This window comes from Dipodomys merriami, unplaced genomic scaffold (assembly GCF_024711535.1).
Source record: "Dipodomys merriami isolate MVZ:Mamm:240054 unplaced genomic scaffold, mDipMer1.0.p SCAF_491, whole genome shotgun sequence".
Taxonomy (NCBI): domain Eukaryota; kingdom Metazoa; phylum Chordata; class Mammalia; order Rodentia; family Heteromyidae; genus Dipodomys; species Dipodomys merriami.
Window position 1 is genome coordinate 57,844 of NW_027206059.1, and position 12,951 is coordinate 70,794.

Consider the following 12,951-nt stretch of genomic DNA (forward strand, 5'->3'; position numbering starts at 1 on the left):
AGTCTACTTTTCTGTATGACTTAAGTCAGCAACTGAAAATAGGAGGGAAAGCAACCGGTCATCCCATACCGAGGGCCTACAAAGTTCACTGAGGCCCTGCAATCTAGAATGGCCGTAAAAAATACAAGAGAAGTTTTTTCACTTCTGATTTATGTTTTTCCAATGCCAAAGCCTGCTTGGGAAACACAGAAACTGATAGCTAGAAACACCAAACCGACTGGAAATCAACACATGCCTTTATAGTTTTGAGATTTTTCCACTTAAGGCCAAAACTCCACATGATCTTTGTGTGTGTGTGTGTGTGTGTGTGCGCGTGTGTGTGTGTGTGTGTGTGTTTGTGATACAAAATTCTGAGCAGAATAATCTTCTATAGAGGAAAAGGGAACTAATAGTTTTAATCAATAGTTTAATTAATAGTTTTAATTATTAGGTGCAGCCCAATTTACTTATACATCATTAAACACAAAATATATAGGCTGTTAGATACACAGCCCTCATCACAGAATGTATTCCTTTATAGTGACATACTGAAACACATTTCTTTAGGCTAAGTTATTCTACATATGTTTGTTGTTGTTTGTCTGTGACTATACAGATATCACTTTGAATCGCCTACAAAATACTTTTAGGCTTCTGCCTATTTTTCCCCATGGAATTCACTTTCTATGAAAAAGTATCAAAAAACAAACAAACAAAAAATGTGTTTGTCATGTGATAAAGGATGCCAAGAAAACCCAAACTCACACCTGGATTTGTTGGGAAAGGAAATAGGACAGCTCAAAAACAGCAGGCCCAGAGGCTGGAGATTCACCCAACGCTGTGTTTACTGCCTGGGCTGTCTCCAGCTTCTTCAAGTTCAACATGCAAATGCCAGTTTCCCTAAACACTTGGGCCTTGGTGGGCTGAAGAAATGGGGAGGGGAGGGGGTCAAGAGTACCGGATCTGAGAAATCCTATCCGTCAATTCTGAAGTCTTCCTGGATGATGGTATCAAATGGCTGTCATTGCCCTGCTGTTGCTCCCAGTGCCGGCTAGGGTCATCTGACAGGAGGGATAAACAGCAGACCTGCTGGCCCTGGAGAACAGGATGGGGCTCAGTTGTCCCAGGATCTCCGGAAACAAAGGCCTTTCCCATCAAAGGTCTGGGTGAAGGAGCCGGAGTTGTTGACACTGCTTTCTTTTTCATTAGGTTTACTTTCCTCAGTGTTAAACCCTGTCAAGTTTACTACCCAGAAACCTGTCTACAGAAAAGGACCTTCTGCTTTGAAGGCTCCTTTTAAGGAATGTCAAGGGGCAGTAAACATAAAATAGGATCCTCGCACCACCAATGACCACAGACACAGAGCCAAAGCTAATCAGGCTCCGCCATAAAACACATGCTTTGTCTCCCACAGTAGCGGCCCACTGAGATCTGTGGAGGGAATTCAAACAGCAGCGAGGAGAGGAGGAAGCAGCAGAAGAGTTCCTGCCTCCGCCCCCTCCCCGGCCCCTTCCCAGTCTAAAGGGTTCAAGGGAAGGTTTTATTGCCTGCTGCCATCCAGGACCAGTGCTGCAAGTTTATCCTGCCTGGAGGCCCACGTGGGCTTAGTTTAGTCACCGCCTTCACATTCTCAAAGTGAAATTCTACCTTTCAGTGTTCAGGCCTGGTCTAAGTTAAAACAAACCACACAGAGGCACACCACACACACACACACACACACACACACACACACACACACACACACACACACACACACACACACACACACACACACACACACACACACACACACACACCACACACACACACACTGGCCAGGCATAGGCCTACTCACCCTGAGAGGGGGGGTGTATTTGGGAGGACTGGATGGGCCTCAGGGGAACCTGGGAACTGCAGCCTTCCTCTTCCTCTTCCTCCTCCTCCTCCTCCTCCTTGTCACCGGGCAGAATCTTGGGAGTGTGGTTAGCATGGTCATGGCCTTCATCAGGGTGAGCCTCTGGAAGTCCAGATGGGGTAGGCATGAAGCCCTGGTTACCCCCAAATCACCACAGCACCCTGTAGACTCCCCTCAGAACAGATCTACACATCTCAGGGGTTCAGGAAGAGGGGCTGTGCCTGGGCTCACATTGTCATTCTAGCTACTCAGGAGGCTGAAACCACAAGATGGAGGTCTGAAGCCAGCCTAGGCAGAAAAGCCCAGCAGACTTCAATTAACCAACAAAAAGCTGGGCTGGGGGTGTGGCTCAAGCACTAGCCATGACTAATAAAGCCAAAGGAGAATGAGGCTCTGAGGTCAAGCCCGAGTACAGAGAGAAAGGGAGGGAGGAGGAGAGGGAGAGGAAGAGGGACAGGGAGAGAAAAGAGAGAAGAGGGAGAGGAAGAAGGAGAGGGAAGAGAGAAAGGGAGAGGAAGAAGGAGAGGAAAGAGAGAAGACGGAGAGGGAGGGGAAGAGGGAAGAGGGAAGGAAGGAAACTGGATTTGGGACTCATGACCATGGCTATAAATAAATGCATCCTGAAGTTGGCTCAAGCGCAAGAGCACCTGCAAGGCCCTAAACAGTTTCAAGCTCGAAAAGGTAGCAAGAAAAAGAGAGAGAGAGAGAGAGAGAGAGAGAGAGAGAGAGAGAGAGAGAGAGAGAGAGAGAGAGAGAGAGAGAGAGAGAGAGAGAGAGAGAATTGCCAGGTGATTCTGCAAAACAACCTGGCTAGAAAACAGGACACGGAAAATAAAGCCCAGGCCTCTTCTCCCTGCACGCCATCACAGCTCAGCCTCAGGAAGAAGCATCTCCTGGCTCTGTCCCCCTCCATCCTGCCCAGGGTGCGTACACAGAGGAGCCTGCTCCTTCACACTTCCTGCCCCAGGCTAGGTTTGTGGGACACAATATGGAAGCAAGCTCAGTGACTGCAAAGAAGAAGGGAGGCAAAGGGAACCTCCTCCCACCCCGGATGAACATGAAGGCCATTTGGCTTCTTGGTCCCAATTGAGCCTTGTTGGCCCAGTAAGAGCGACTCACACACCCGGCTGCTACCCACCCCTCTCCCATCTACCCACCTCCACTCGGACCCCTGCAGAACGGAGAGCATCAACGGTAACACTGCTTTCACTCCTCTGCTTTTGAGAGACCAAACAAGGTTTTTCCAACTGCAGGCTCTGGGATCTGTGCTGTGTTAGAATCAACTTGTCGTTCCCTACCCCTCCTGGGCAATGAACAGGCATTTGGGCCCTCTCCTCCCCTCCCAGGCCCAGTTTTCCCCCTCACATGGACTCCTGCAGACTTCAAAGAAGTCCAGGGGCAAAAGAAACACCCTACATTTAAAAACGTCCCTGCAAAATAAAGACCCTGTGACTGAGGAACTCAGCTGCAGGTGGAACCTGGGTAGAAGTCCCTGTTGACCTCTCTCCCAGAGAATGGCCAAGCCTACCTCCCTCATTTTAGCTACTCGTAGAAGTTTGTAAATTATGAGGTAAGTCACAATTACTCATCACTGTTTTGAATGACTGAATGGATGGATAAATGAATGAATGAGTGGATTACCACTGTCTCAATTCTACAACACTTCAAGAAGCTTTCAAGTTCCTAACCACTGAGCATTTAACTTGCCAGACAAACAAGGTCAACCTGTGCTCAGATAAGATTTCCTGGCATGTACAACTTGAACACCATGCTTATTTGTTACATTTGTTTCAAGGCTGTATTTCTAAAACTTTTCAACTAGTCTTCAGTTTGCTGTCCTGTGAGCAACGCCATACTCATGTAGACAGGTGTTACGTAAGTGTGAGAAGCGGACACACACGGTTCCGTGCAAAAGGAAGAACACACTCCACCAAGCCAAGACACTGGTGTTTATTTCCATACACTTCTTAAAAATGAGCAGATCAACCATTTGAAGGTTTCTTTTCCCCTTTTTTCTTCACCTTCCTATCTCTGAGCATTCGTCCCCACTTTCCCCCCATGAGCTTCCTTCCCTCCACTTCGTTCCTGGAATTACACTTTTACCTCAGTTACTCTGAATTTGCTCCTTGACCTCCAAAGAGAAAAGGGCTCTTAAGCCAAAAAAAACTATTTTTGGACTCATAAACAAACTTTTTTTCCCATAGAAATGAATTTCTGTTCAAGGCTTTTTTCCCCTTCAACACAGGATAGAGGAGAGGTAAATAGGTAAGTTTAATATTGAAACACAACCTATTTTCCCCCTAGAACCATTTACCTACCTTAGTCTAAAAGTGACTAACAGCTAATGATGGGGTTCAAGACTGGATTTTATGTTACAGTTGATGTTGCCACTTTGGCTTGGTGACAACTTGGAGATGCCCTTTTTAATATCCTCTCAAATGCTCTTTTTTTTTTTTTAAATCTCAGTATCTATGGGCAGACCACAAGGAAGAAGCTGTGAAGGCTCTGATAGTGTTCATAAGATCCAGGGTGTGTTTATATACCAGTGCAGCAAGGAGAAACACAAGCTCTGCATGGCTATTGTCTAACCTGGTTGGTGTGTGTGTGTGTGTGTGTGTGTGTGTGTGTACGTGTGTGTACGTGTGTACGTGTGTGCAGGTATGCACGTGTTTCTCTGCTTATTTCTTCCCAAGCTCTCACCAAACAGGTAATGGGCAGTGAAACATGTGGGACCAGTTAATGCTCCTGCTCGGCAGTCTCAAGGCAGGCCAAGAGGAGTAGCCAGAAAGTTCAAAGGACATCCCAGGTCTATGTGCTTCACAGGGGACACATTTTTTGCCCCAGGGCACCTTCTAAAACTGGAGAAGGGCAGACTTCATTCCTCGCCTCTGGTCACCCGACCCATGCCACGCGGGGCCCATCTGCCAAAAGGGTCCTCTCCTTTGCTCCACTGGACTCAGGAAGGGACCGCAGATGACCAGGCCGGCAGCTGACCTCTCACTTGAGAGTCCCGTCTCTGTGATCTCATGAGAGGCATTGAGCAGTCACATTTCCAGAGCCACTGACCAGAGTGGGAGCGCATGGGGAGAAACAGAAAAAAAATGTCCCCATCTGTCTTCTTGTCTTCATACAAGAGCATGCCTATCTCAACCAAGAGTACCCTGCAATTTTAAGTTATAATAGTTTCAAGATAAAGAATGTAGCCAGGCACTAGAGGCTCATGCCTATAATCCTAGCCACTCTGGAGACTGAGATCTCAGGGTAGTGGTTCAAAGCCAGCCAGGGCAGGAAAGTCCATGAGATTCTCATCTCCGGAAAAGGCCAGAAATGGTGCTGCAGGTCAAGTGATAGAGTGATAACCTTGAGCAGAAGCAGCTCAGGGGCAGTGCCCAGATCTGGAGTTCAAGCCCAGCAACAAAATAAATAAAGATAAAGAATGAGCACCAACCCAGACCTCTAGAAAACATCCCAAATCTTATTATTGGTAATTATTGGTAATAGTTGCCGCCTTCATTACAGTTGTGTTTTCTCTGGAAGAAAGAAAGAAAGGAAGAAAGAAAGAAAGGAAGAAAAGAAAGAAAGAAAGAAAGAAAGAAAGAAAGAAAGAAAGAAAGAAAGAAAGAAAGAAAGAAAGAAAGAAAGAAAACAACACAGCTCTAGCTGTGCTGAAAACAAAAAATCATGCCTTGTCCTTTAACTACTACAGGGCTAAATTTACTTTACTGAAGGAAACTCTGACCCCCAAACCCATGTAAACTTTCCATTTCAGTGTGATGCTTTCTTTTCTTGGATTCCACACAAGTCTTTTCTAATCTAAGAAACATCTCTTAAAAGGGCCCTCCATACATGTTTGTTTTCCAATTTAAGAGCAGCTCTCTGTCCATACATAAAACATCAAAAGCTCCAGCGATGTGTTCAGAGCTGCGCGGAGCTGGGAACAGCTGATCTCCACACAAGGCTTGACCCACAGGGCCCCTGTGGGATCCGTCTCAGTAGTGTGGCCACAGAGAACTCATGCCCTCCCTGGCCCCGGCAACCCCTCTTCCGCCAGTGCCACTTTCATACGCTCATGTTTGAACTCCAACTCTCAGCACTTCATCTCCAGCATCCGTTTCCTTCATTTATTTGGTCTCACGATACAGTTAAAGAAGCCACTGTGGAGTCGTCTGAACGCTTCAATGCTTCTACAGCTTCTCTCAGCCACCATGGGAGAACAGACTGGACTAGGGTGTTGGGGCCATTCGTTATTTTAAAAAGAAAAGAAAAAAAAAAGCAAATGGGTTGTGATTGGCTCAAGGTATAGATGAATGGACGAATCAGACGGAAGCCCCATTTTTCTGACTGTAGTAGTCCTGGTTAACTCACGTACTATTTATTCTCCCCTGAATATACAATAAATGTAAATGGACCTGAGACAATTAAAGAGGAGGTGGAGACTAATGAGCAGAAAATTTCCTTTGAAATCTTCTTTTGCCTCTGTTCCCACTGACTTTAAGGGGGAAAAAAAAGAATAAAACACAAAACAGACCCTTCTACCAATCTCTCCCCTACATGAAAAACTTCCTTTTTTGGAACGAAATTACAGTTAGATAGAAGGACTCTGTTCTGGTATTGTACTGAAAAACAGGTAGTCAAGAAAGTCAGTGTATTCCCAAGTAGCCAGGCTTTTAATGTTACACCACAAACAAAGGATAAACCTTGACTTAGTGATTATACGATGTCTAGGTATATCAACATGTCACATTGTACCCCTGGAAATCTGAACAGCTATTATGTGTCAATTCCAAATAGAACTTGTACATGTCTCTAAACTCCAGTTTTCTAGCTGTCATCAGAGGATCCTAACGCTGTTAACAGTATGTCCCTGGCCTGCCATAACTCCCTTAAGCCAAAGGAAATACCTCACTGAGCAAATGACATTCTGTTCTTTGGGGAATTTGTACTGTTTTTATTTCACTACTGTAAACAAATACTGCCTTGAGAAACTTTATCCACATTGCTTAGTGTTTCTGATTGTATTTATGCTAATATAGCTTTTTAAACTAATTTGCTAATATAAAGCTTTTTTATTATTATGAGATTCTTCTCTAGGTATTTTATACCAGGTTGACCCAAACTTCAGCAAAGTGTAAGTGAAGGCATTATATCTTGGCCCAGGCTGTGTTTGAACTTTTTATTTACCTTTTGCTACTCCTTGAAGCATGTGACATCCAAACCCTGTCTTAAAATAACTATGAGGGGCTGGGAAGATGGCTCAGAGGTAGAGTGCTTGCCTTGCATGCATGAGGCCCTGAGTTCGATTCCTCAGCACCACATAAGAAAAAAGAAAAAAGCCAGAAGTGGCGCTGTGGTTCAAGTGGTAGAGCGCTAGCCTTGAGCTGAAGAGCTGAGGGACAGCGCCCAGGCCCAGAGTTCAAGCCCTATGACCAGACCCCCCCCCAAAAATAACTATGAACCAACAACTTATAACTGGGATGCACACCTTTCAGGGTAGCCATTCATGATTGGCATTACACCTGTAGAATCTTTCTCACTGTCCACTTTGCCTCTTTCTAAGCACAGAATCATGACACAGGGGAAGGAGAAGGAAAGGACCAAAAGTAATTATGGAATCCTAACTACATCACTAACTCTTTAGGACCAAAAAAAAAAAAAAATCCAGAATTCTCTACTGAAGGGAAAGGTTTGTTAACAGGTTCACACATAAGCACAAGGGCACAAAACTGACTTAGTTAAAGTAAGAGAGCATTCCCTGCCCCCCGCCCTCCCCAATAGCCTGGATTCAATGCTCACTTAACTAGTGCAAGGCCTTCTCCCAGACAGGCCGCATTCTCCAGCACGGCAGGGCTCCCCACCTGGCCATTCCTAATCTTCCCTGAGTAATGATCCTGTATTCTACAGATATTTCTATGACCCAAACATCTGCCCCTCCCCATGACCACTGCTCCGTAGTTTGGGCCTTCTCTCCCACCCAGACCAAAGGTTTTCCCAGCAAACTTATTTCCCAGCGTCAAGTGCCTCCTCCATCCTCTGCATCCTTACAAGATAAACCTACACTGGCCTAAACTTGTCCCTCCTCTGCACAAAATTCCCAGGTATTCTGTGTCTAGACAAACCATATCCCAACTGGTTCTCACCAAGAAATGCATTGCAATAGCACTTTATTTAGACTTCTCGTTGACATCACCTGAGGAAAAGGAGTTTGCCGCATCATCTTTATATTTTCATAGTGCTTAGCAAGATGCTTAGTGTACTCAAAGGAACTTCAAGTAGAATGTTAAGTTAGTGTTTTTTTTTTATATGCCTGTTTTAGCCTACCTAGACATCATAGGTAAACTCACTAAAACATCCCTGAGTTCCCTGCTTTACAGTACCAAATTTTCACAAATCATAATTTTGCAAATAAACTTAAGGAACTCATACAGTCGGATCGAGTAGTTGTATGCTCCAAAACTAGCCAACTAAAAAACACACCAGTATTTAAAATATCAATGAAAAGGAAGGCAGGAATAATCAGAACCCTCTCAGAAATTGTTTATCAAAAAGAAACTATTGTAAATATGAAACAGATGACAAGCCCTTGGGGTAAACTCTTTTATCAAACCATACCTGAAACTGATATTAGCATAGATAGAGATATATCCCTAAGAGATTAATCTACACCCTTTCCCCCCAAATTTACATATCCTAGAAGTTCAATCCTTCCAAAACTGTTACCATAAGTAAGGCTTGGTCTGTTTGATCAGATTTTAACCAATAACAAGTAGATACAAAATGGAACCCTTTTATTACCCCCCCCAATCACACACACCCAACAATCAGCCACTCATTCTTCTTAATTCCAACATGATCCAACAGACAGAGGATGGACTAATAATGGGAAATTCCAAGTTTATGTTCTTTGTGTAATTAATCTCATGACCTAGAGCAAGTCACTTCACCTTGGGAGGTCTCTTTCTTCACCCAGAAAACGAAAGTATTTGGCTCTGGTCTTGAAGATTCAAATTCAATGATTTATGAGTATCAGAAATTCATTTTTACAGACACACATAACAGCATGAAGGAACCTCAAGAGCATTATAAAGCTGAGAAAGAAACCAGATTCAAAAGGCTGGTGCTTCTATGACTGTATTCACAGGGCACTCTGGAAAGGGTAACTGCAGGGACACAGGGCAGATCAGAGATGGCTACAAACAGAGGAGGAGCAGAGAAGTATCCTGTGTGTGTGGAGTGATGGAACCGCTCTGCCTCTTGGCTGTGGAAATGTACCTGGCTCCATGCATTTGCCAAAATTCACAGAACAGCATTCCAAAACAGTGAACATTACTGTATAGCAATTAACTTATTGAAGTTATTTTAAAAAACTTACTTCTCCAAATCCAGCACCATTTTTGATCATATAATGACTGTAATGTTTCCCCCCAGAAATCCAGATTGATTGCCTACAGAGCCAATGTTCTAAAAGCGATAAACCAAAATTGCCTCCAATTAATTTGCTGCTTGTTTTGGTGATGCCGTGGTTGTTCTGCACCTTTAGACAGGCATTCCATGTGATCCGTGTTCAGAGCTCTGTTTCCCAGGGAGGGCTGTCTAACAATGAAAAGCTGAAAGGAATTCAAGTGGGACTGGAGCTAGGTTGGACAAAAGCCCTGTATGGCCTTAATGGAGTGTTAGAACTCTGGTTGTTGTTGTTGTTTTGTGTGTGTGTGTGTGTGTGTGTGTGTGTGTGTGTGTGTGTGTCTGTGTGTGTGCATGCACACGCATGTGTGATTCATATTCAAAATATGAGTTACAGAACATGGATAATAATAATACAGCAGTAACAACATTAACACTTAATATATCCCAGGCCCTGTTTTAAGTGCTTTTATATAGTCTCACTAAGTGCTCTAATAAACAGCTCATTTGCTTCTCAGAACAATTCTGCAGGGTTATATTTTATCCCATTTGATGGTTGAGTAGGTTAAACAATTCTCTCAAGGTCAAAGGCTAGCAGGTGACACAGTCAGAATGTGGCCAACATACCCTTTGACCACAAAGCTTTCATGCTACGTAGGATAGTTTTATTTAAAGGAACAACTTACTCATCTTCTTAGACAGTTTGTGTGATTCCCACAATTCTCATCCAGTTTCTTTAGAGGTTGGACGGAAGGCCCCAGCGAGCACAAGCTGGCATCTCCACTGTGGCCTGCTGATGGTTTAGAGAAAGCTGGACACTGACAGCCCTTTTAACACCAGGCACAGAAGCTTGTCCAGACCTGTATCCCCACACCCACACCTTCCCACTACTGTCCCCCCAACCCTGTCTGCTGCTAGGCCAGTTGTGGGGAAAGAAGAATTCTCCTATGAGCTTCCAACACTGGGCAGAAAGGGCTGAGAGACTGGCTACTGGTTAGAGTCTAGCTTCTCCTGTTCTGTTTCATGGGATTGTGTCTCCAGTAGAAACATGGCCCAAAGCAGTCAAGCTCCTGTTCCGGAAATGACCAGCTCACTGCACATGGGAAGGAAAGTGGGTTAAATCCTATCAACTAGACAGAAGTGTTTGGTGAAGGGAGGTGGGGAAGGGGCCGGCTGTCTGAGCTGAAGGAAAGTGCTCAGTCCCACACGGTGAGCCCATCACACAGTATTTGCCAGCTAGTCAGAGCCTGAGAAATCTGGATGCTCTGGAAAGGACATGACTTGAGAGGAAGCTCTCAACAAGTTCATGGGCTTGTTTAGTCTGCTAACCATTCATCTTCGTGGCTGTTTACGTCCAGCACAGGGTTCAGTGACTTTCCAGAAGATCAGAGCAGCGCAGGCCTGGCCCGGCCCACAGTGAATCTCACTACCCCCTCACCAAGAACCCGAACTTCTCTTTATTAAGCTCCTCCCTCCATGCCAAGTAAGAAGCAGATCATAGTGCCAGGTGCCGGTGGCTCATGCTTGTAATCCTGGCTACTTAGGAGGCTGAGATCGGAGGACTGTGGTTTGAAGCCAGCCTAGGCAGGAAAGTCCATGACATTCTTATCTCCAATTAACCAGAAACAGCTGGCAATGGAGCTGTGACTCGAGTGGTAGAGTGCTAGCCTTGAGCATAAAAGCTCAGGAACAGCGCCCGGGCCCAGAGTCCAAGCCCCAAGATTTATTTCCAGTCTGCTGGCAGCTACACAAGGAGCAGTGGGTGCTGCTGCCGGGCTCATCGCTAGAACAGACCTGAAGATCATTTCTGGAATAAAAACTTAATAAATGGCTCACGGGCCACTGGCAGGGAAAGAATGGCAACTCGGGCTGAGTTTCCAGCCTCCCGTTTACCTGTTGTAGAGACAGCCAATGCCTTGCTAAGGGGAAAAAATTGTTTCAAATCAACTAAACCAAAATCACAAATGTCCCCAATTTTCAGCCAATGGCAGAACAGGGCTGGAGGCCAATACTAGCAAAGTAAATCCCCTCCCCGCCTCCCCTCCCCCAAGCAGAGTCAGACAAGGAACTAGGCTGGGTGAGGCCTGTTAACCGAGAAGCCCTCTTCCAATTAATGTATTATTGCTCCTTTAAAACCGAGAACAAACGGCCTGGCGGCTCCTGATCCCAGAGGCTGCCGAGCAGTAATTGTCACTTAGCCACTTAACTCCAGCCACACTGCTCACTCACTCCGCGTGCTTTATCTCTCAGCCAATTACTGCTGTCATTTGCGTGTCCGTGTGTGCACTCAAGGGCCAGGCCCAAGCGCAGGCCAACAGAAAACACTGGGGCAGGAGCCCCCAGAACTCCAGGAGCTAGTAGAACCTGACCTCCTTCCCCTGGCCTGTGGGAGTTGTGGGGGTCGTGGGAGGGGGGGAATTCCTCTGAAACTGAAGGATCCAAGACCCCTCCCCCCCAACCTCATTTCCAGCAGTGGTCTGTGCTTGGCTCAACAGGGAGGCAAAGGAAAAGAGGAAAGTCTGACCCCTCAAATACTATGTTAGTAATAGTGACAGAAGGAAAGCAACAGAAATGTAGCCGCTCGGTGTAACTGCAGACAGGTGGCTGAGCAAGTGGCAGAAATCAGTACCATGGATTACTGTGAAATCCTGAAAGACACAGCGAAGCCCTGGCGCCTCACGCCTATAATCCTGCGACACAGGAAGCTGAGAGGTAAGGCTCCCTATTTGAAGCCAGCCTGGGCAGCTAAATCCGTGAGACTCTGACATTAAGCAGCAGAAAGGCAGCAGTGGAGGCCTGGCTTCAGCGGTCAAGTTCCAGCCTCCAGCAGAAAAAGCGAAGCAAGAGCACAAGGCCCTGATTTCAAGACCCAGTACTGGCATGCATGTGTTCGTGTGCACACATATGCATACACACACACACACACACACACACACACACACACACACACACACACACACACACACACACACACACAGAAGAAAGGAGACAAAACGAAAGGCATAGTTTACCAATGTGAGGGCAAAGAGCCTTAACTCAGGTCTCAGTGCAAGGTATGCATCTACCCAGAACCTGGCGATGGGCTGTGGAGAATATGTGACTCTGTCAGGCACACCTAAGTGAAAATATCTAAAAGTTATGTTTCTATTCCATTGTCTTATGGTAAGCTGTATTCTGCTGTCCTGTGATACGCTGGAAGTATGTTGTTCGTGTAGCCACAAGATTTTATTCTGAAAAGAAAACAATTTCTGGATCTAGTGATGCATGGCTATACCCCCAAGCATTTTGGGAGGCTGAGGCAGGAGGACTGTGGGCTTGAGGTTAACCTGAGCTCCATGCTTAAAGACACAACCAGATGTGCATCTTGATCATTCAATCAAGAAATGATGTCCCTTCGGGATGCTTGGTGGGTCTGTGTCTTTCTGGGTCACATCTACACCCTTGTGGGCCGCATTAAAGATCGTATCTCAAATGGCCGGACCTCTGTAGCCTGCAGCGGCAGCAACTCATCCGATCTGAGCATGGAATGTCCTTGATCTACCTGAGGCTACACACGCACGCGTGCTTTACACCCTGACCAGGGAGGAAACAGGGAGGCAGAGGAGCAGCTGGGGTCTGCTCACCGAGCTCCTGCTAACGCACAACAGCGTACAACTGCAAGGCCCACAGAGAGCCGAGGA